We start from the raw sequence: 23,560 nt of genomic DNA on the forward strand, positions 1-23,560 counted from the left end.
GTATCTAGGTGACATTAGGGTTTTGTTTGATTTGTGTCTTACGGTGTTATTCTAGTACGAACTCTAGGGCTGTTTGTGACACTTATAGGAATAGCCCAACGGATTGATTGGAAAGAATAACTTTGAGGTGGTTTCGTACCCTACCATATTCTCTTTGTTTGTTCTCCGCTATTAGTGAATTTGGAGTGAGTCTTTGTTGCATGTTGAGGGATAGTTATGAGATCCAATTATGTTAGTATTGTTGAGGGAACTTGCACTAGTGAAAGTATGAATCCTAGGTCTTGTTTCAATGCATTGCAATACTGTTTACGCTCAATTTTATCATTAGTTACCTTGCTGTTTTTATATTTTCAGATTACAAAAACCTATATCTACCATCCATATACCACTTGTATCACCATCTCTTTGCCGAACTAGTGCAACTATACAATTTACCATTGTATTGGGTGTGTTGGGGACACAAGAGACTCTTTGTTATTTGGTTGCAGGGTTGCTTGAGAGAGGCCATCTTCATCCTACGCCTCCTACGGATTGATAAACCTTAGGCCATCCACTTGAGGGAAATTTGTTATTGTCCTACAAACCTCTGCACTTGGAGGCCCAACAACGTCTACAAGAAGAAGGTTGTGTATTAGACATCATTCACCTTCTGTTTTGAGTAAGCTTGTGATGCGGAGCATCCCAAGGCCATCCCCATGGACCCAACTACAAATCCTACGACACCTCTTGGACCCATGACACTAGCACGTGCAAGAGCCCTTGAAATCGAGGTGACATCTCTCCTCTCACATTTCCACTTTGATGCACATGAGACATGGCTACAACCTCATACGGACACTTTGTGCATTCTCAGGTATCATGGAGAAGCTAAGGAGCAAGGAGAAGAGGAAGAGGAAGATGGACGAGAAGACAGAGACGAAGAAGGGCTGAAGGAAAAGTCCCAGCCACTGGATGACCGGCCGGGACCGGACGTCAGGCGCCTGATGCTCCAGCCGAACCCCAGTGAGCGGACGTCCGGCCCAGACCGGACGACCGGTGCCCCTGCACCCGAGCCAAATGAGCGGACGACCAGTGCCAGCGGGCGACCGATGACCGGACGACCGGTAGCCTCTGGAAATCCGCTACACCAGCATCCGAGCCAGAATGAGCGGACGACCGGCAGCCACCGAACGTAAGGCCGCTCCTGAGACACCGGACGTCCGGTCCCCAACGGACGTCCGTTACCTAGCTGTGTCCAGATTCGGGCCCGAGGCCCATGTACCCCCTACTTTTGCCCCCTTTTGCACTTAGACTATATATAGACCTCCTATTCCTTCTAGCTAGGATTAGCAAAGTATTAGCTCATATTTCGTGTGAGAGCTTTGCTCATCCACTTGGTTACCTTCTCCTCGGAGATTCGAGCCTCCTACGGAGAAGATCCCCCAAGCGGATTCAAGACCCCTCTTTAGGGAAGAACATCAAGACCTCCTCACGGAGAAGACCTTTACCCTTGTATCGTCCTTAGTTGATCATGTACCGTGTGAACCCTATGTATTCGATGATCTAGCACATGTGTAACTTGTTCTTGTTGGTTTCGTGTTTCTCTTGTGTTTTCCTCCATGATTTCCCTCGTTTCCCTCCTCGTGTACTTCGTGTTCATCGCGGGATCCGCTCCTATCGTGAAAGATCGGCCGATAGGGTTCCTACCCTACATCATATTGGTATCATGAGCCACGTTGATCACAATTTTGGAGCCTCCCTGTTGTGTTGCTAGCCTTGTTTTGTTGTTTTTCGTCCTAATTCGAATATTCCCCACAAAAATAGCCCCAATTTTTTTTTGTGATTTGTTAGTGTGTTGAGATTTTGTTGGTTTGGATCCGTGGATTTTCTTTGTTCTGAGTGGATCTAGCTTTTCCCCTTTGTCACCACCACTTTCCATCCACGAAATCGCCCGCAATCGAGAAATTTCACCTCATCCACCCTGCCCACGTGAAGTTCCTCCCGTGCCCGAGCAGTGCCCAGGCACCGGCCGTACGCTAGCCACCAGACGTCCGACAACCGGACAACCGCTCCCCACCAGACATCCAGAGTTCCCTGAAGAAACTGAATTTTTTTCAGTTTAGTCACCACCATCGCCCCACATTTCCGCATACGCACTCCCACCACCAATACACCATCACCACTTCCGCATTCCACCACCATTTGGCCCGTTTTGCACTCCGACATGTGTTGCCACTTTGAGCTTTGAGAATTTGAGTTGCGGTTCCGTATCCTTTTGTGTTTCGGCTATATAGGTACGGTTCGACATCGACATCACCGCCGCTCATCTTCGCCATGGACGCGTCATCAACAACGACCACCTCGACTATAGCTTGGTATTCGTGCCACCATTTTGACACCATACCGGAAGAAAGAACAGTAACCTCGTCTTGGTATTGGACATATCACTCTTGCCATTACATTGATAGCCATCATAGCCTTACTCCTTTGCGTTGCTTACCCATCGAGACTAGCCATTGAGTATTGCCAGCAACGAGACTTGTGCACATTAGTGATCATACTTCCCATAGCATACATACATCATTGTTGCATATATTGGTATCATCTCTTGTGTCACAAAGTTTTCATCGCATACACAATTGCTATCTTGGTTCGTCAAGCATTGCATGCGAAAAGAGCTCAAACATCAAAGAGCCAAACAAGCTTTTAATCAAAGAGGAAAGATAAGCAAAGAGCTTTTAAGCAAGAACCATAGCATCATACAACATTAAGATTGGCATACTCGATCATCTTGGATCATATCATAGAAAAACCTTGCATAGAGCATACTTGGGATAGAAGTCATTGAATTTTTGCTAAGTAGGTTGTGCACAAGTTCTTGTATCCACCTATTGTGCAATCGTGCTAGTGTCTCTCTAGTGTTGTGCAACAAGAGCATTTTCGTGGATTCCACATTTTGGCTCATCCTTGGTTTCCCAACCCCACTTATCTTTTTGCATGTGTGTTTCCGTGTACCTTATATGCTTGGTCTACTTGTTACATTGCATCTTGTGAATCTTTTTCAACATTATTGAAGCTCACTTACAATTGCATCAAATTTTGTGCCACCATCCTAACCAAGCTCCACCATAAGCTTTTACGTGTGTAGGTGTGAGAACAGACAAGAGCTAGTACCAATTGTGCTATTTCCTTGTCCTACATTGGAGTGGTCATCGATCCACTTTCAACTTCAGTCAAGGTACATTTGGTATTCGTCCTTCTCTTTCTACCACTCACATTTGTCTTGGAATGATGGATAGGCCAATTACTTCTACCAATGCACTCTTCATTGAGCACGACGATGACATGAACTCCTACGTCACCAAGAGCCACCTCTTTGGTGCACAACGTGCTTTGCATCAAGAGCAACAAGCTATGAGTGAACGCGTCGACAACCTCGCCGCCGACTTGTGACTCTCCGAGCAACATACAAGGGACTATTTCGACCACAAGCTTGACGATCACAAGCAATAGAATGACGCAAGAATGGACGAAATTCACGCTTTGTTGCTCAACCGCTCTTCTTCCACTTCATGTTCATCAAGAAGGACCCACTCAAGTCGACACTCCGACTTCACCCTCTTCGGCTCAAGTACACCGACATCGAACACTCTACGCCGTGCCGCGCGCAATGATCGTCAAGCAAGCCTCAATCCCCTACGCGACACCGAATCTCAAGAGCGCCGATAATGTCAAACTCAAGAGGCTTCTGCGCTAGCACGAGAACGGCAACGACAACGCCAACACGAAGAGGAAGAGCGAGCACGTTTACACCAAGTTGCACAAGATGCCGAGGTACAACACCAAGAAGAACAACTCCGTGAAGCTCAAGCACTTGCGGTGCAACAAGCCCTCCAAGATTCAAGTCGAGCCGTAGCCAACCGAGGCCGACAAGCTCGAGAACAAGAAGAAGCATTCCACGAAGAAATTCAAGAACGAAGATTTCAAGCTCGCGTGCATCGTCAAGTTCCTCAAGCTCCTCCTCGAGCTCGACAAGCTCCTCCACAAGCTCGCCAAGAACATCAAGAGCATGACGACAATGGAAATACTCCTCGACAAGAGCAACATGAGGTTGACAACCATCCTCACCAAGAGCGACACGAGCTTGACAACCATCTACAACATGGGCGTCATCATCCCCGACCCCAACACAATGAAGAGCAACACTATGGCAAGCTCAAGTTCACCATGCCCAAGTTCAACGGTAGCAACAATCCCAAAGAGTACCTTTCATGGGCATTGAAGGTCGACAAAATATTCCGTTTGCACAACTATGAAGAAGAGAAGAAGATCACGATGGCATCCCTTGAGTTCCAAGACTATGTCCTCAGTTGGTGGGAACAAGTTATCAAGCGCCGAGAGGCAAGAGGTGAACCACCCATCACTACTTGGGCGCAAATGAAGGATGTCATGAGAGCACGCTTCGTGCCTACCTACTACAACCGCGACCTCTTCAAGAAACTCCAACTACTCAAGCAAGGAACCAAGAGCGTTGAATAGTACTACAAGGAGATGGAGATTGCCATGATAAGAGCCAATGTCACGAAGATGATGAGCAAACAATGGCACGTTTCTTGAATGGACTCAACCATCCTATCAAGAAGATCATCGACTTCCAACCATACTTGAACCTCATCGAGCTAGTGCATCAAGCTACCAAAGCGGAATGCCAAGTGCAAGATGATTTCAAGTATGCCAAGTTCTCTTCCAAGACATACAGTTTCTCCAACAACCAAGCTTCAACGACTCCAACACCGACTACCAAGCCTTTTACTAGCAACATTGACAAGTCGAGTTCCAAGAATGCTTCGTCAACTCCAAGTCATACTCCTACTACGAGCAACTTCAAGCCGAGAGCTTCATCATCATCCACTCTAACCGATGAGACCATCAAGATAAGTTCCTTCAAATGCTTCATATGCGGAGGCCGAGGCCACAAGCCCTATGAGTGCACCAACAAGCGGACCATGATCCTCAACGACGATGACACCTACGATTCAATGAGTGAAGAAGAAATGGACGCCATCGAGCAAGTCGCCATGCACTGACAAGTGAACGATGAAGAGGAACAAGTCTTTTGAGATGAAGATTCAAGTCCCGCCCTTGTTGTCTCCAAGGTCTTGACTCTCCAACATCACCAAGAAGAAGACCAAAGATGCCACATATTTGATACGTCCATTTTGCATCATGCTTTTATATCGATATTTATTACATTATGGGATGTTATTACACATTATGTCACAATACGTATGCCTATTCTCTCTTATTTTACAAGGTTTACATAAAGAGGGAGAATGCCGGCAGCTGGGATTCTGGGCTGGAAAAGGAGCAAATATTAAAGACCTATTCTGCACAGCTCCAAAAGTCCTAAAACTTCACGGAAGATGTTTTCCAAATATATAAAAATGCTGAGAGCAAGAACTTCAACAGGGGGGCCACACCCTGCCCACGAGGGTGGGGGGCGCACCCTACCCCCTGGGCACGCCCCCCTACCTCGTGGCCCCCCTGGTGGTGGCCCCCCTGGTGGCCCTCCGATGGCCATCTTCTGCTATATGAAGTCTTTCAATGGGAAAAAAATAATAAGACATCTTCTCGGACGAAACTCTGCCGCCACGAGGCGGAACCTTGGCGGAACCAATCTAGGGCTCCGGCAGAGCTGTTCTGCCGGGGAAACTTCCCTCCCGGAGGGGGAAATCATCGCCATCGTCATCACCAATGCTCCTCTCATCGGGAGAGGGCAATCTCCATCAACATCTTCATCGACACCATCTCCTCTCAAAACCCTAGTTCATCTCTTGTATCTAATTCTTGTCTCCAAGTCCGAGATTGTTGCTAGTAAGTTGCTAGTAGTGTTAATTACTCCTTGTAGTTGATGCTAGTTGGTTTAATTGGTGGAAGATCATATGTTCAGATCCTATATGCATATTAGTACCCCTCTGATTATGAACATGTTCATGCTTTGTGAGTAGTTACTTTTGTTGCTGAGGACATGGGAGAAGTCTTGCTATTAGTAGTCATGTAAATTTGGTATTCGTTCGATATTTTGATGAGATGTATGTTGTCTCTCCTCTAGTGGTGTTATGTGAACATCGACTAAATGACACTTCACCATTATTTGGGCCTAGAGGAAGGCATTGGGAAGTAATAAGTAGATGATGGGTTGCTAGAGTGACAGAAGCTTAAACCCTAGTTTATGCGTTGCTTCGTAAGGGGCTGATTTGGATCCATATGTTTCATGCTATGGTTAGGTTTACCTTAATACTTTTGTTGTAGTTGCGGATGCTTGCAATAGAGGTTAATCATAAGTGGGATGCTTGTCCAAGTAAGGGCAGCACCCAAGCACTGGTCCACCCACATACCAAATTATCAAAGTACCGAACGCGAATCATAGGAACGTGATGAAACCGAGCTTGACGATATTCCCATGTGTCCTCGAGAGCGCTTTACATGATATAAGAGTTTGTCCAGGCTTGTCCTTTGCTATGAAAAGGATTGGGACACCTTGCTACACTTTATTTACATTTGTTACTTAATGCTCATTACAAATTATCCTATCACAAAACTAACTATTACCACTTATTTCAGTACTTGCAGAGAATACCTTGCTGGAAACCGCTTATCATTTCCTTCTGCTCCTCGTTGGGTTCGACACTCTTGCTTATCGAAAGGACTACTATAGATCCCCTATACTTGTGGGTCATCAAGACTCTTTTCTGGCGCCGTTGCCGGGGAGTGAAGCGCCTTTGGTAGGTGGAATTTGGTAAGGAAAATTTTATATAGTGTGCTGAAATTTACTGTCACTTGTTACTATGGAAAGTAATCCTCTGAGGGCTTGTTCGGGGTATCTTCATCCCGACCAGTAGAGCAAAGAGTTGCTCCTCAACCTACTGAACCTACTGAAAATGAAAATGAAAATGTCTGCTTTGAAATTCCTTCGGGTATGATAGAAAAACTGCTAGCTAATCCTTTTTTAGGAGATGGAACAAAACATCCTGATGAACATCTAATATATGTGGATGAAGTTTGTGGATTATTTAAGCTTGCTGGTGTACCCGGAGATGTTGTTAAGAAGAAGGTATTCCCTTTATCTTTGAAGGGAGATGCATCAACATGGTATAGGCTATGTGATGATATGGGGTCTTGGAATTACAAACGATTGAAATTGGAATTTCATCAGAAGTTTTATCCTATGCATCTTGTTCATCGTGATCGCAATTACATATATAATTTTTGGCCTCGTGAAGGAGAAAGCATCGCTCAAGCTTGGGGGAGGCTTAAATCAATGTTATATTCATGCCCCAATCATAAGCTCTCAAGATAAATGATTATTCAAAAATTTTATGCTCGGCTTTCTGATAACAATCACACCATGCTTGAGACTTCTTGTGCTGGCTCTTTTATGATGAAGACTATTGAATTCAAATGGGATTTATTGGAAAGAATTAAATGCAACTCTGAAGATTGGGACCTCGACAAAGTTAAGGAGTCAGGTATGACACCTAAGTTTGATTGTATTAAATCTTTTATGGATACCGATGTTTGCCGTAAATTTAGCACTAAATATGGACTTGACTCTGAGATAGTAGCTTCTTTCTGTGAATCTTTTGCTACTTATGTTGATCTCCCAAAGGAGAAGTGGTTTAAATATCATCCTCCCATAGAAGTAAAAGTAGTTGCACCTATTAAAGTTGAAGAAAAGACTATCACTTATAATGATCCAATTGTTCCTACTTCTTATGTTGAGAAACCACCTTTCCTTGTTAGGATAAAGGATCATGCTAAAGCTTCAACTGTAGTTCGTAAAAGCAATATTAAAATATATACACCTCCTGAGAAAGTTAAAGTTGAACCTAATATTGCTATTGTTAAAGATCTCTTGTCTGATAATATTGATGGGCATGTTATTTATTTCTGTGATGAAACTGCTTGAATTGCTAAACCCTGTGCTAAAGATAAACCTAGACCTGTGGTAGGCATGCATGTTATTTCTGTTAAAATAGGAGATCATTGTTATCATGGCTTATGTGATATCGGTGCTAGTGCTAGTGCAATACCTTATTCCTTATACAAAGAAATTATGCATGATATTGCACCTGCTGAGATGGAAGATATTGATGTCACAATTAAACTTGCCAATAGAGATACTATTTCACCAATGGGAATTGTTAGAGAAGTTGAAGTATTGTGTGGGAAAACTAAATATCCTACTGATTTTCTTGTTCTTGGTACCCCACAAGATAGCTTTTGTCCCATTATATTTGGTAGACCCTTCTTAAATACTGTTAATGCTACCATAGATTGCAAAAGGGATGTTGTTACTATCGGTTTAGATGATATGACTCACGAATTTAATTTCTCTAAATTTAGTAGACAACACCGTGAAGAAGAATTACCTAGTAAGGATGAAATTATTGGTCTTGCTTCTATTGCCGTACCTCCTAGTGATCCTTTAGAACAATATTTTCTAGACCATGGAAATGACATGTTTATGAATGAAAGAAGGGAATTAGATGAAGTATTCTTTAAACAGGAACCTATTCTGAAAAACAATCTGCCTGTTGAAATCCGAGGGGATCCTCCTCCACCCAAGGGTGATCCCGTGTTTGAGCTTAAACCATTACCTGATACTCTTAAATATGCTTATCTTGATGAGAAAAAGATATATCCTGTTATTATTAGTGCTAACCTTTCAGAGCATGAGGAAGAGAGACTATTGAAAACTCTGAAGAAGCACCATGCTGCTATTGGGTATACTCTTCATGATCTTAAGGGCATTAGTCCCACTCTATGTCAACATAAAATTAATTTGGAAGAAGATGCTAAACCAGTTCGTGATCATCAACGCCGGCTGAATCCTAAAATGAAACAAGTGGTAAGAAAGGAAATACTAAAGCTCCTTGAGGCAAGTATAATCTATCCCGTTGCTGATAGTCAGTGGCTAAGCCCTGTCCATTGTGTCCCTAAGAAGGGAGGTATTACTGTTGTTCCTAATGATAAAGATGAATTGATTCCTCAAAGAATTATTACAGGTTATAGGATGGTAATTGATTTCCAGAAATTAAATAAGGCTACTAAAAAGGATCATTACCCCTTACCTTTTATGGATCAAATGCTAGAAAGTTTATCCAAACATACACATTTTTGCTTTCTAGATGGTTATTCTGGTTTCTCTCAAATACCTGTGTCAGCCAAAGATCAATCAAGGACTAGTTTTACATGCCCTTTTGGTACTTCTGCTTATAGACGTATGCCTTTTGGTTTATGTAATGCAGGTGCTACCTTTCAAAGATGCATGGTGGCTATATTCTCTGACTTTTGTGAAAAGATTTGTGAAGTTTTCATGGACGACTTTTCCGTCTATGGATCTTCTTTTGATGATTGCTTAAGCAACCTTGATCGAGTTTTGCATAGATGTGAAGAAACTAATATTGTCTTGAATTGGGAAAAGTGCCACTTTATGGATAAAGTTTCTGAAAGAGGTATTGAAGTTGATAAAGCCAAAGTTGATGCTATTGAGAAGATGCCATGTCCCAAGGACATCAAAGGTATAAGAAGTGTCCTTGGTCATGCCGGCTTTTATAGGAGGTTCATTAAGGACTTCTCAAAAATTTCTCGGCCTCTGACTAATTTATTACAAAAAGATATACCATTTGTCTTCGATGATGATTGTGTAGAAGCATTTGAAATACTTAAGAAAGCATTGATCTCTGCACCTATTGTTCAGCCACCTGATTGGAATTTACCCTTTGAAATTATGTGTGATGCTAGTGATTATGCTGTAGGTGCTGTTCTAGGGCAAAGAGTTGATAAGAAACTAAATGTTATTCAATATGCTAGTAAAACTCTAGACAATGCTCAAACAAATTATGCTACTACTGAAAAAGAATTCTTAGCAGTTGTATTTGCTTGTGATAAGTTCAGACCTTATATTGTTGATTCTAAAGTAACTATTCACACTGATCATGCTACTATTAAATATCTTGTGGAAAAGAAAGATGCTAAACCTAGACTCATTAGATGGGTTCTCTTGCTACAAGAATTTGACTTACATATTGTTGATAGAAAGGGAGCTGAGAACCCCATTGCAGACAACTTGTCTAGGTTAGAAAATGTGCTTGATGAACCACTACCTATTGATGATAGCTTTCCTGATGAGCAATTAAATGTCATAAATGCTTCTCATACTGCTCCATGGTATGCTGATTATGCTAATTACATTGTTGCTAAGTTTATACCACCTAGTTTCACATACCAGCAAAAGAAAAGGTTCTTCTATGATTTGAGGCATTACTTTTGGGATGACCCACATCTTTATAAAGAAGGAGTAGATGGTGTTATTAGACGTTGTGTACCTGAGCATGAACAGGTACATATCCTACGCAAGTGTCACTCTGAAGCTTATGGAGGACACCATATTGTAGATAGAACTGCACATAAGGTACTACAATCTGGTTTTTATTGGCCTACTCTCTTCAAGGATGCCCGTAAGTTTGTCCTATCTTGTGATCAATGTCAAAGAATTGGTAATATTAGTAGACGTCAAGAAATGCCTATGAATTATTCACTTGTTATTGAACCATTTGATGTTTGGGGCTTTGACTATATGGGACCCTTTCCTTCCTCTAATGGTTATACACATATTTTAGTTGATGTTGATTACGTTACTAAGTGGGTAGAAGCTATTCCAACTAGTAGTGCTGATCATAACACTTCTATTAAAATGCTTAAACAAGTTATTTTTCCAAGATTTGGAGTCCCTAGATATTTAATGACTGATGGTGGTTCACATTTTATTCATGGTGCTTTCCGTAAAATGCTTGCTAAATATGATGTTAATCATAGAATTGCGTCTCCTTATCACCCTCAGTCTAGTGGTCAAGTAGAATTGAGTAATAGAGAACTCAAATTAATTTTGCAAAAGACTGTCAATAGGTCTAGAAAGAATTGGTCCAAGAAACTTGATGATGCATTATGGGCCTATAGAACTGCATATAAAAATGCTATGGGTATGTCTCCATATAAAATGGTATATGGAAAAGCATGTCGCTTACCTCTCGAACTAGAACACAAGGCATATTGGGCTATTAAAGAACTCAATTATGATTTTAAACTTGCCGGTGAGAAGAGGCTATTTGATATTAGCTCACTTGATGAATGGAGAACCCAAGCCTATGAAAATGCCAAGTTGTTTAAAGAAAAAGTTAAAAGATGGCATGACAAAAGGATACAAAAGCGTGAGTTTAATGTAGGTGATTATGTATTGCTATACAACTCTCGTTTAAGATTTTTTGCAGGAAAACTTCACTCTAAATGGGAAGGCCCTTACGTTAACGAGGAGGTCTATCGTTCCGGTGCCATAAAAATCAACAACTTCGAAGGCACAAATACGAAGGTGGTGAACGGTCAAAGAATCAAACATTATATCTCAGGTAATCCCATAAATGTTGAAACCAATGTTATTGAAATCGTAACCCCGGGGGAATACATAAGGGACACTTTCCGGAATGTTTCAGACTCCGAAAAGGAATAGGTATGTGGTACGGTAAGTAAACCGACTCCAAAACAGTTTTAAGGCAATATTTCTCCGTTTTGGAATATTTAGAAAAATAGAAAAATAAGTAGCAGTCCGGGAAGGACACGAGGGTGGAGGGCGCGCCCTACCCTACTGGGTGCGCCCCTACCTCGTGGGCACCTCGTGTGCTCTCCAGACTCCGTTTTCGTACACAACACGTATTTTGGTCCGTAAAAATTCATTATATAATCTCCTGGGGGTTTTGACTCCCGTATCATGCAAAAATCTCCTATTTTTGTTTCGAACTGTTTTCCTGACAGATCCAGGTCGTCATGTCGTTTCAAGCGCCCCCAAGTACCAGTTCTTCGAGAAGGTTATCAACCCCTACCTCGCAGAAGTGCTGCAACACCCTCAAACCATTGATATGTGTGAGGGGTTGTTGCACATCCGCGATGCTGAGGGACCAAGGAAGACCGGAAGCACGGAGGCAAGGCTCAAGGCCTTGGAGCAAGAAGTTTCAAGTGTCGGGAGATGGTGGAGTATGGACTCGATTCCAATCACATCATGATCATGGAGTTCACCAACAACCACAAGTTGGACGTCAAGGACATTGGGGAGGCGATCTTCCAGCTTCATGAGAAAAACGGGCACCTCCAAGCCCAAATCTATGACCTACAAAATCAAAACTGTGAGTATGAATATAGATTCAAGAGGATGAGTTTGGCTGCAGATTTGAGGTTCCAGGAGACTCGGTCATCCTTCTATGATGGTGAGCCTATGCCTTGGAAGAAGGACGACAAGCCTACTGAGGGAGTCCTGGATTAGGGGGTGTTTGGGTAGCCGGACTATACCTTCAGCCAGACTCTTGGACTATGAAGATACAAGATTGAAGACTTCGTCCCGTGTCCGGATGGGACTTTCCTTGGCATGGAAGGCAAGCTTGGCGATGCGGATATTCAAGATCTCCTACCATTGTAACCGACTCTATGTAACCCTAACCCTATCCGGTGTCTATATAAACCGGAGGGTTGTAGTCCGTAGGCAATCAACTCCATATACAACAATCATACCGTAGGCTAGCTTCTAGGGTTTAGCCTCCTTGATCTCGTGGTAGATCTACTCTTGTACTACCCATATCATCAATATTAATCAAGCAGGACAGGGTTTTACCTCCATCAAGAGGGCCCGAACCTGGGTAAAACATCGTGTTCCCTGCCTCCTGTTACCATCCGGCATAGACACACAGTTCGGGACCCACTACCCGAGATCCGCCGGTTTTGACACCGACATTGGTGCTTTCATTGAGAGTTCCTCTGTGTCGTCGCCTTTAGGCCCGATGGCTCCTTTGATCATCAACAACGATGCGGTCCAGGGTGAGACTTTGCTCCCCGGACAGATCTTCGTCTTCGGCGGCTTTGCTCTGCGGGCCAATTCGCTCGGCCACCTGGAGCAGATCGAAAGCTACGCCCCTGGCCATCAAGTCAGGTTTGGAAGCTTAAACTACACGGCTGACATCCGCGGAGACTTGATCTTCGACGGACTCGAGCCACGGCCAAGCGCGCCGCACTATCTCGAGAGGCGTGATCTAGCTCTGCCCCCGGACAGTGTCCTGGAGGCCGCACACGCATCGGTTCCGACCCCTAACTCAGAGCCTATTGCGCCAGTCGAGGATGAGCGGTTGGACGTCACCTCGGGGGCTGCGATCCCAAAAGCGATCGAGCTGAACGCTAGCCCCGCACTCTGCACGACCCGTGACTCCGAGGATCCAGACTCCTTCCCGGACTCCGAACCCCCCGCGCCCCTGCCAATCGAATCCGATTGGGTGCCGATAATGGAGTTCACCGCCGCAGACATCTTTCAGCGTTCGCCTTTTGGCGACATCCTGAATTCTCTTAAGTCTCTCTCTTTATCAGGAGAGCCCTGGCCGGACTACGGTCAGCGAGGGTGGGATACGGGCGATGAGGAAATTCAAAGCCCACCCACCACCCACTTTGTAGCCACTGTCGATGATCTAACCGACATGCTTGACTTCAGCTCCGAAGACATCGACGGCATGGACGACGATGTAGGAGACGAACAGGAACCAGCACCTGTAGGGCGCTGGAAGGCCACCTCGTCATATGACATATATATGATGGATACTCCAAAAGATGGAGATGGCGATGGAACAGTGGGGGATGACGCCCCCAAGAAACAGCCAAAGCACCGGCGTCAGCAGCGCCATTCTAAATCCCGCCAAAACAAAAATGGTGATTCCGGCATGGGAGATAATACTACCCCGGATAGCGCCGAAGAACACCCACCTCAACAAGATTCGGCATAGGAAGATGGAGAAGCCAGCCCTCAGGAGAGAGCGACAGACCGAGAGGTCGAGGATGATAACTATACGCCTCCCTCTGAAGACGAGGCAAGCCTCGATGACGACGAATTCGTCATACCATCAGACTCCACCGAACAAGAGCGTTTTAAACACAGGCTTTTAGCCACGGCAAGCAGCCTCAAGAAAAAGCAGCAACAGCTTAGAGCTGCCCAAGATTTGCTAGCTGACAGATGGACTGAAGTCCTTGCGGCTGAAGAGTATGAACTCGAACGCCCCTCCAAGAGTTACCCGAAGCGCAGGCCGCTACCCCGATCAGAGGAGGAAGCACCTACATCACCAGCGCATGACATGACAGACCAGTCACCTCGCGGCCGCGACAGAGAGGCCTCTCGGCCCTCCACCCAAGCCATGCCCCGACGCTTCTCAACTAAGGCACGGGAAAATGCGCCCGACCTGCGAGACATACTGGAGGATAAGGCAAGACAAACAAGATCGATCTACGGATCGCGCAGGCGCCCTACGGCATGTGACAATGATATTCACTCCAGATACAACAAATCCGGCCGGACCGAATACAACAGACATAGCTCTTCCGAGCTGCGTCGTGATATAGCCCAGTACAGAGGCGCCACACACCCGCTATGCTTCACGAATGAAGTAATGGATCATAAAATCCCAGAGGGTTTCAAACCGTAAACATCGAATCATATGATGGCACAACAGATCCGGTGGTATGGATCGAGGATTATCTCCTTCACATCCACATGGCACGCGGCGATGATCTACACGCCATCAAATACCTCCCGCTCAAACTTAAAGGACCGGCCCGACATTGGCTTAACAGCTTGCCAGCAGACTCAATCGGTTCTTGGGAGGACCTGGAAGCCGCATTCCTCGACAACTTCCAGGGCACTTACGTGCGACCGCCGGATGCCGACGACTTAAGCCACATAATTCAGCAGCCAGAGGAATCGGCCAGACAATTCTGGACACGGTTCCTAACAAAGAAAAACCAGATAGTCGACTGTCCGGACGCAGATGCCCTAGCAGCCTTCAAGCACAACATCCGCGACGAGTGGCTTGCCCGGCACCTGGGACAGGAAAAGCCTAAATCCATGGCAGCTGTCACGACACTCATGACCCGCTTTTGCGCGGGAGAAGACAGCTGGCTAGCTCACAGTAACAACTTATCAAAGAACCCTGGTAATTCGGATACCAAGGACAAAAGTGGCAGGACACGTCGGAATAAGCAAAAACGCCACATTAACAGCGACAGCAATGAAGATACGGCAGTCAATGCCGGATTCAAAGGCTATAAATCCGGTCAGCGGAAAAAGCCATTCAAAAAGAATACTCAGGGCCCGTCCAGTTTGGACCGAATACTCGATCGCTTGTGCTAGATACATGGCACCCCCGAAAGGCCAGCCAATCACACTAACAGGGATTGTTGGGTGTTCAAGTAGGCAGGCAAGTTAAGGGCCGAAAACAGAGACAAGGGGCTGCACAGCGACAACGAGGAGCCCAAGCCGCCAAACAACAATGGACAGAAGGGCTTTCCCCCACAAGTGCGGACGGTGAACATGATATACGCAACCCACATTCCCAAGCGGGAGCGCAAGCGTGCGCTACGAGACGTATATGCGATGGAGCCAGTCGCCCCAAAGTTCAACCCATGGTCCTCCTGCCCGATCACTTTTGATCAAAGGGACCATCCCACTAGCATCCGTCATGGCGGCTTCGCCACATTGGTTCTCGACCCAATCATCGACGGATTTCATCTCACAAGAGTCCTCATGGACGGCGGCAGTAGCCTGAACCTGCTTTATCAGGATACAGTGCGAAAAATGGGCATAGATCCCTCAAGGATTAAGCCCACAAGAACGACCTTTAAAGGTGTTATACCAGGTGTAGAAGCCAACTGTACAGGCTCAGTAACACTTGACGTGGTCTTCGGATCCCCGGACAATTTCCGAAGCGAAGAGTTAATCTTCGATATAGTCCTGTTTCGCAGTGGCTATCACGCCCTGCTCGGACGAACCGCATTCGCAAAGTTCAATGCGGTGCCGCACTACGCATATCTCAAGCTCAAGATGCCAGGCCCTCGAGGAGTAATTACGGTCAACGGAAACACCGAACGCTCCCTCCATACGGAGGAGCATACGGCAGCTCTCGCAGCGGAGGTACAAAGCAGCCTTCTCAGGCAATTCTCCAGTCCGGCCATTAAAAAGCCAGACACTGCCAAGCGCGCCCGGAGTAGCCCACAGCAGGACCGCCTGGCACACTCTGAGCAAGCATAGCAATGCGGCCCCAACCCCAGCTTTCGCGACATAGCGAAACCAGTACCTCGGGTACATAACTACGCCCTTGAAATACCATGGGCACAGGGGAAGGGGCACAATAACGGCACGCCCAAAATACGGCTTAAAATGTACTAGGGGCTGTCGGATTCTTTTTTTAATTTTTTCTTACTTTCAAGACTCCATACTTCGGATGACCTGTTCGGCAATTCGACTGCCGCACAAACGATGCAAGATCCAGGGAGGCAGACAAGCCATGCCGCATTATGGAACTCCCAGGTGGTCTCTATTACGAGCGGTATACCTGTTTTAAATACAATTCCGTGGCCTGCCCCTGGTCAGGACATACTGAATAGTTCAATATCTTTTTCTTACCGCACTATTTGTATCGTTCGGCTTTGATAAATAGCCTCTCTATAAACAATGCTTAGCTTCTTGTCTATTTTTTGCATTATCTTCTTTTCACATTTATGTTTATTAAATGACATGATTGCACCCATACACCATGGTACGACAAACACGCCAGGGGCTTCAGTACCCCTCATAATGGTGTGAGAAGTCCGTACACTTTCACAAGTGCGGCACCCCGAACTTATAGCACTATATGCATCCGCTCCGTATCATGATTTGGGTCAATAGTTGGGTTTGCCCGGCTCCTATGTTTTGGTGCCTTACGTTCCGCTCTATCGGCTAAGGTAGCACTAGGAGAACCACTGCGATTGTGCCCCGGTTCAGCTGGGTTAAGCACCTCAGTGGAGAAAGCTAAAACTGACTGTCATGATGAGGTGAGAGACCGTTCGCTGTTCGAGAGGTTTTTCGAGTCCCTAAAGACTTATGCCGCTTTGAGCGAGGAGCTGGCTTTGTCCGGCCAAGGCATGGATAGCGCCCCGAACTCGGTCTTCCGAACTAGGGGCTTCACCGAAATTTAAAATTATAGAGTTCTATGGCTAAGTGAGAGTGTTCAAGCATTATAGTCCGATTGCCTGGTTCGTTGTGCTGAGCGCCTCCCTCGAAGGACCCAACTATGGGAAAAAGAGCGCTCAGGTTTATCCCGAACACCCCAGCACTAGTGGCATGGGGGCAGAAGCCGACGACTTGCCATCTCTCAATTTTTTGATAAACGGCCACACAGAAAGTAATATTTTAAATTCAATAAGCATTGCTTAGCGCATATGAACAAGTTTTCAGTGCACAGGATAAACACGAGCGAGTTCATTCGAAGATCACATCCTTGGTACATTCATCCGCCACAAGGCGGGCACCTGCAAGAACATCCTTGTAGTAGTTTTCGGGCTTGGGATGCTCCTTCCCCGGCGGCGGCCCGTCCTTCACAAGCTTCTCACCGTCCAGCTTACCCCAGTGCACCTTTGCACGTGCAAGGGCCCGACGGGCACCTTCGATGCAGACGGAGCGCTTGATGACCTCGAGCCTCGGACAGGCCTCCACCAGCCGCCGCACCAGCCCAAAATAGCTCCCAGGCAGGGCCTCTCTGGGCCACAGTCGAACTATGAAGCCCTTCATGGCCTGTTCCGCCGCCTTGTGGAGCTCGACCGGCTGTTTCAGCTGGTCTCTCAAAGGCACAGGGTGTCCGGCCTCAGAATACTAAGACCAGAACACCTTCTCCGTCGAGCTGCCCTCTTCAGCTCGGTAGAATGCGGCAGCGTCGGATACGCTACGGGGAAGATCTGCGAATGCCCCTGGAGAGCTCCGGATTCGGGTAAGTAACAAGTAGTTTACTTTTATATTTCTGCTTTGCATGAAGAATGCCTTACCCGCTGCTATCTTCCTCATCTCCTCCAACTCTTGGAGGGCCTTTTGGGCTTCGGCCTTGGCAGACTTGGCAGTCTCAAGGGCCGTCGCAAGCTCGGATGCTTGCGCCTTTGACTCAAGCTCCAAACTCTCATGTTTTTTCATGAGAGCCTGAAGCTCTTGCCGCACCTCGTCGACCTGAGCCCCAAGTCTGTCTCGCTCGGTGCGCTCCGCGGCCGTTTTCTTTTCAACCTCAGACAGCGCCTGCTTAAGGGTCGCCACCTCAGTCGTGGCCCCTACAATAAGCAGTACAATCCTGTTATTTTTTGCAATCACGCCTTCTTATAGGCACTTTTTTCTGTAAGGTATTTCTTACCTTCTTTCTCCTCGAGCTGCCGCTTGGCAAGGCCGAGCTCTTGCTCGGTCCGCTCAAGGTCCTGCTTCAGGACACCCACCTCCGCAGTCAGTGCGGCGGTGGATAGCAGTGAAGCCTGCATACGCATATTGACTCTTTTTTGTTAGACTCCTGCGATATTTAATAGATCCTCTATTCGGCTTTTCTTTCCGAACGCCAAACAGAGCATCAGGGGCTACTGTCTATGCGGTAATATTTTTACATATTTTTACTTACCTCGAAGCCTGTTAGAAGGCTAGCGCAAGCTTCAGTCAGTACGCTCTTGGTGGACTGAACCTTTTGGATCACCGTACTCATAATAGTACGGTGCCCCTCGTCGATGGAGGCGCCGTCAAGCACCTCCATCAGATTGTCTGGCACCTTCGGTTGGACGGAGGCCGCCGGCTCAGAAGGCTTGCTCCTCTTGGAAGGAGTTCGCCTACCGCGGTCCGGAACTGTGGAAGATTCTGGCGCGGTGTCCGGCACAAAGCCGGACTTGGAGCCCTGGGGGGCCTTATCCCCTTCACTCCTGGAGTCCGAGAGGTTGCCTTGCGGCTCCTCCGGGACCACCTCCTCCTGCCCCGAAGCTTGTCGCGACGCCACTTCGGCGTCATCTACAGTGCGGGGGGAGACAGCGGGCGGAACTGAGTTCATGCCCGATGAGTCCAGGGAGCCGCCCGACGATTCGTTGAATTCGACCCGGGGCGGGCTGCATAATTACGTTCGACATTAGGGAAAGCTGTGCAACAAAGGAACATCATGAGTTACTCTGATATCCGAACTTACGATTTCGCCGGACGCTTGGCCCTGTTTGGCCACTCCTCTCCGCCCTCTTCGGTGTCGGGGGAGTAGTCCGGCGAAGGGGTCTTCCTTTTCCTAGACCCCTCGGCCTCTCCCGTTGGGGAGGCCTTCCTCTTCTCTCCTCCCTCCGCTGGGGGGGAGAGTTTTCTTCTTCCTCCTCCTCGTTTTCACGGGAAGAGGGCGTCTCGGACTCGTCGGATGACGAGTCCGACACCACCACGTTGCGGGCACTCTTTCGAGTCCCCGTGGTCTTCTTCTTCTTGGCATTCTTCTCCGGCACCACATAAGGCGCCGGAACTAGCAGCTTCACTAGTAGAGCTGGGGCTGGGTCTTCGGGCAGCGGAGCCGGACAGTTAATCGGTCCGGATATCACCCGCCAAGCCTGTCAAAGGTAAGGGAGTTTAGATCCCGCATAGAGTCAAACTATGAAGAAAGCTTAACATCCTTTAAAAGGTGAAGATATCTTACCTCGCTAGCATGATGCTGCAAGCTGTATCTGCGGTCCTCGGAAGCGGATGCGGGAGCCTCGGTGCCCTTGAATAGCACCTTCCAGGCATCTTCGTACGTCGTGTCAAAGAGCCTGCTAAGGGTTTGGTGCTGCGCCGGGTCGAACTCCCACAGATTAAAATCCCATTGTTGGCACGGGAGGATCCGGCGGACGAGCATAACCTGGATTACATTAACAAGCCGGATTGGCTTGTTCACCAGGGACTGGATGCATGTTTGCAATCCGGTCACCTCTTTTTCGTCACCCCACGACAGGCCCGTCTCTTTCCAGGACATAAGCCGCGTGGGTGGTCCGGATCGGAACTTAGGGGCTGTGGTCCATTTCGGATCGCGTGGCTCGGTGATGTAAAACCACCCGGATTGCCACCCCTTTAGGGTCTACACAAAAGAGCCCTCGAACCATAGGACGTTGGCCATCTTGCCTGCCATGGCGCCTCCGCACTCCGCCTGGCTGCCGCGCACCACCTTGGGCTTGACGTTGAAGGTCTTGAGCCAGAGGCCGAAATGAGGGCGGACACGGAGGAAAGCCTCGCACACGACGATAAACACCGAGATGTTGAGGATGAAGTTCGGGGCCAAATCGTGGAAATCCAGGCCGTAATAGAACATGAGCCCCCGGACAAATGGGTGGAGTGGAAAACCCAGTCCGTGGAGGAAGTGGGGGAGAAATACTACCCTCTCATGGGGCCTTGGGGTGGGGAGAAGCTGCCCCTTTTCGGGAAGCCGGTGCGCGATGTACTTGGACAGGTATCCGGCCTTCCTTAGCTTCTTGACTTGGCCCTCCGTAGCGGAGGAGACCATCCACTTGCCTCCCGCTCCGGACATTGCTAGAGAAGGTTGAGGTGGGAAGTGCAGGCTTGGGCGCTGGAGCTCGAGTGCGCAGGAGATGGATAGGCAAAGGAGGAAGAAGGCGTAGGTAAAAAGGTGGATCCTTATCCCCTTATATGGGCGGATGCGGTTGTGCATCCCCACCAGCCTAGTAAAACTCGCTTGCCTCCCAAGCGCCGTGATAAATGGCGTGGTTGGGTTACCCACGTCCGTATTGATGAGAATCCCGTAAAGGGGGTACACGATCTCTGCTTTGACAAGACGTGCCAAGGAAACCGCCTCGCAAAACATGCTGAGGTGGAAAAGTAAAAACAATTCGAGTAAAGGACTTGGCCGTAGTGTGATGACACACTACGGAATACGTCAGCAGTTTTGATTTGTGTTAATATTATTCTCTCTATGGCGATATGTGGAAGCTTATTTTGCAGAGCCGGACATTACTCTTGGTGTTTACAATCTTCTATGAAGGACTTGGAGGAGGAACCCGCCTTGCAATGCCGAAGACAATTTGCGCGCCGGACTCGTCGTCATTGAAGCCTGGTTCAGGGGCTACTGAGGGAGTCCTGGATTAGGGGGTGTTCGGGTAGCCGGACTATACCTTCAGCCGGACTCCTGGACTATGAAGATACAAGATTGAAGACTTCGTCCCGTGTCCGGATGGGACTTTCCTTGGCGTGGAAGGCAAGCTTGGCGATGCGGATATTCAAGATCTCCTACCATTGTAACCGACTCTGTGTAACCCTAACCCTATCCGGTGTCTATATAAACTGGAGGGTTGTAGTCCGTAGGCAATCAACTCCATATACAACAATCATACCGTAGGCTAGCTTCTAGGGTTTAGCCTCCTTGATCTCGTGGTAGATCTACTCTTGTACTACCCATATCATCAATATTAATCAAGCAGGACGCAGGGTTTTACCTCCATCAAGAGGGCCCGAACCTGGGTAAAACATCGTGTTCCCTGCCTCCTGTTACCATCCGGCCTAGACGCATAGTTCGGGACCCACTACCCGAGATCCGCCGGTTTTGACACCGACACCTACGTCATCAACAAAATCACCACCGTTTCCACCAACATAGAAGAATTGAGTATCTGGTATGGGCACTCCCCTTGGCAACTACCAAGCTTGGGGGAGTGCCCCAGTATTGTATCACCATCACTTTTATCTTTACCGTTTTTCTTAGTTCGATCCTTTTGGTAATATCTTGATCTAGCAGAATAAAAGTTCTTAGTATGATCTAGTTGTGAGTTTTGATTTATTATCCTTCTATGTAATCGAGTCCGTGAGCTATATAATAAAGATTAGTGTTGAGTCAAGGGCTTGATTATTTTACCATGATCCTAAGGGAATAAAAGAAAAAGAGAAAGAAATAAAAAGAAACAAAGAGATCATGTGAGTCTTATGGATAGTAATGAGCTCACACAGAAAGAGTATGATGAATAAAAGTTGTTGAGATTTGACAAACATAGTTTTGGTCATCGTTGCAATTAATAGGAAGTAATAAAGAAAGAGAGGTCTTCACATATAGATATACTATCTTGGACATCTTTTATGATTGTGAGCACTCATTAAAATATGACATGCTAAAAGAGTTGACGTTGGACAAGGAAGACAACATAATGGGTTATGTTTTCTTATATCTGAGATAAATTATATTGTCTTGGATCCTCCAACATGTTGAGCTTGCCTTTCCCCTCATGCTAGAAAAATTCATTGAACCAAGTAGAGATACTACTTGTGCTTCCAAATACCCTTAAACCAGTTTTGCCATAAGAGTCCAGCATACCTACCTATGGATTGAGTAAGATCCTCCAAGTAAGTTGTCATCGGTGCAAGCAATAAAAATTGCTCTCTAAATATGTATGACTTATTAGTGTGGGAGAAATAAGCTTTATACGATCGTGTGATATGGAAGAAATAAAAGCGACAGACAACATAATAAAGGTCCATATCACAAGTGGAAATATAAACTGACGTTCTTTCACATTAAGATTTTGTGCATCCAACCATAAAAGCGCATGACAACCTCTGTTTCCCTCTGCGAAGGGCTTATCTTTTACTTTTATCTCCTACATTGCATAAGAGTCACGGTGATCTTCACCCTTCCTTCTTACATTTTATCCTTTGGCACGCACAGTATGTTGGAACGATCCTGGTATATATGGCTAATTGGATGTGAGTTTTCTTGAACTATTACTGTTGACATTACCCTTGAGGTAAAACGTTGGGAGGCAAAACTATAAGCCCCTATCTTTCTCTGTGTCCGATTAAAACTCCATACCCATACGTATTGCGTGAGTGTCAGCAATTGTGAAAGACTATATGATAGTTGAGTATGTGGACTTGCTGAAAAGCTCTTATACATCGACTCTTTCCTATGTTATGATAAATTGCAATTGCTCCAATGACTGAGATTATAGTTTATTAGTTTTCAATGAAGTTTACTATTCATACTTGAGATGGTGATTGAATTATTACTCTAGCATAAGAAATCATATGGCAAGAATTATATAAGTTGTTGTTCTAAGGATGATCATGATGCCCTCATGTCCGTATTTTATTTTTATCGACACCTCTATCTCTAAACATGTGGACATATTTTTCGATTTCGGCTTTTCGCTTGAGGACAAGCGAAGTCTAAACTTGGGGGAGTTGATATGTCCATTTTGCATCATGCTTTTATATCGATATTTATTACATTATGGGCTGTTATTACACATTATGTCACAATACTTATGCCTATTCTCTCTTATTTTACAAGGTTTACATAAAGACGGAGAATGCCGGGAGCTGGGATTCTAGGCTGGAAAAGGAGAAAATATTAGAGACCTATTCTGCACAGCTCCAAAAGTCCTGAAACTTCACGGAAGACGTTTTCCAAATATATAAAAAATACTGAGAGAAAGAACTTCACCAGGGGGCCACACCCTGCCCACGAGGGTGGGGGCGCGCCCTACCCCCCCGGGCGCGCCCCCTACCTCGTGGGCCCCCTGGTGGCCATCTTCTGCTATATGAAGTCTTTCGATGGGAAAATAATAATAAGCCATCTTCTCGGATGAAACTCCGCCGCCACGAGGCGGAACCTTGGCGGAACCAATCTAGGGCTCTGGCAGAGCTGTTCTGCCGGGGAAA

This window comes from Triticum dicoccoides, chromosome 1A (assembly GCF_002162155.2).
Source record: "Triticum dicoccoides isolate Atlit2015 ecotype Zavitan chromosome 1A, WEW_v2.0, whole genome shotgun sequence".
Lineage (NCBI taxonomy): Eukaryota > Viridiplantae > Streptophyta > Magnoliopsida > Poales > Poaceae > Triticum > Triticum dicoccoides.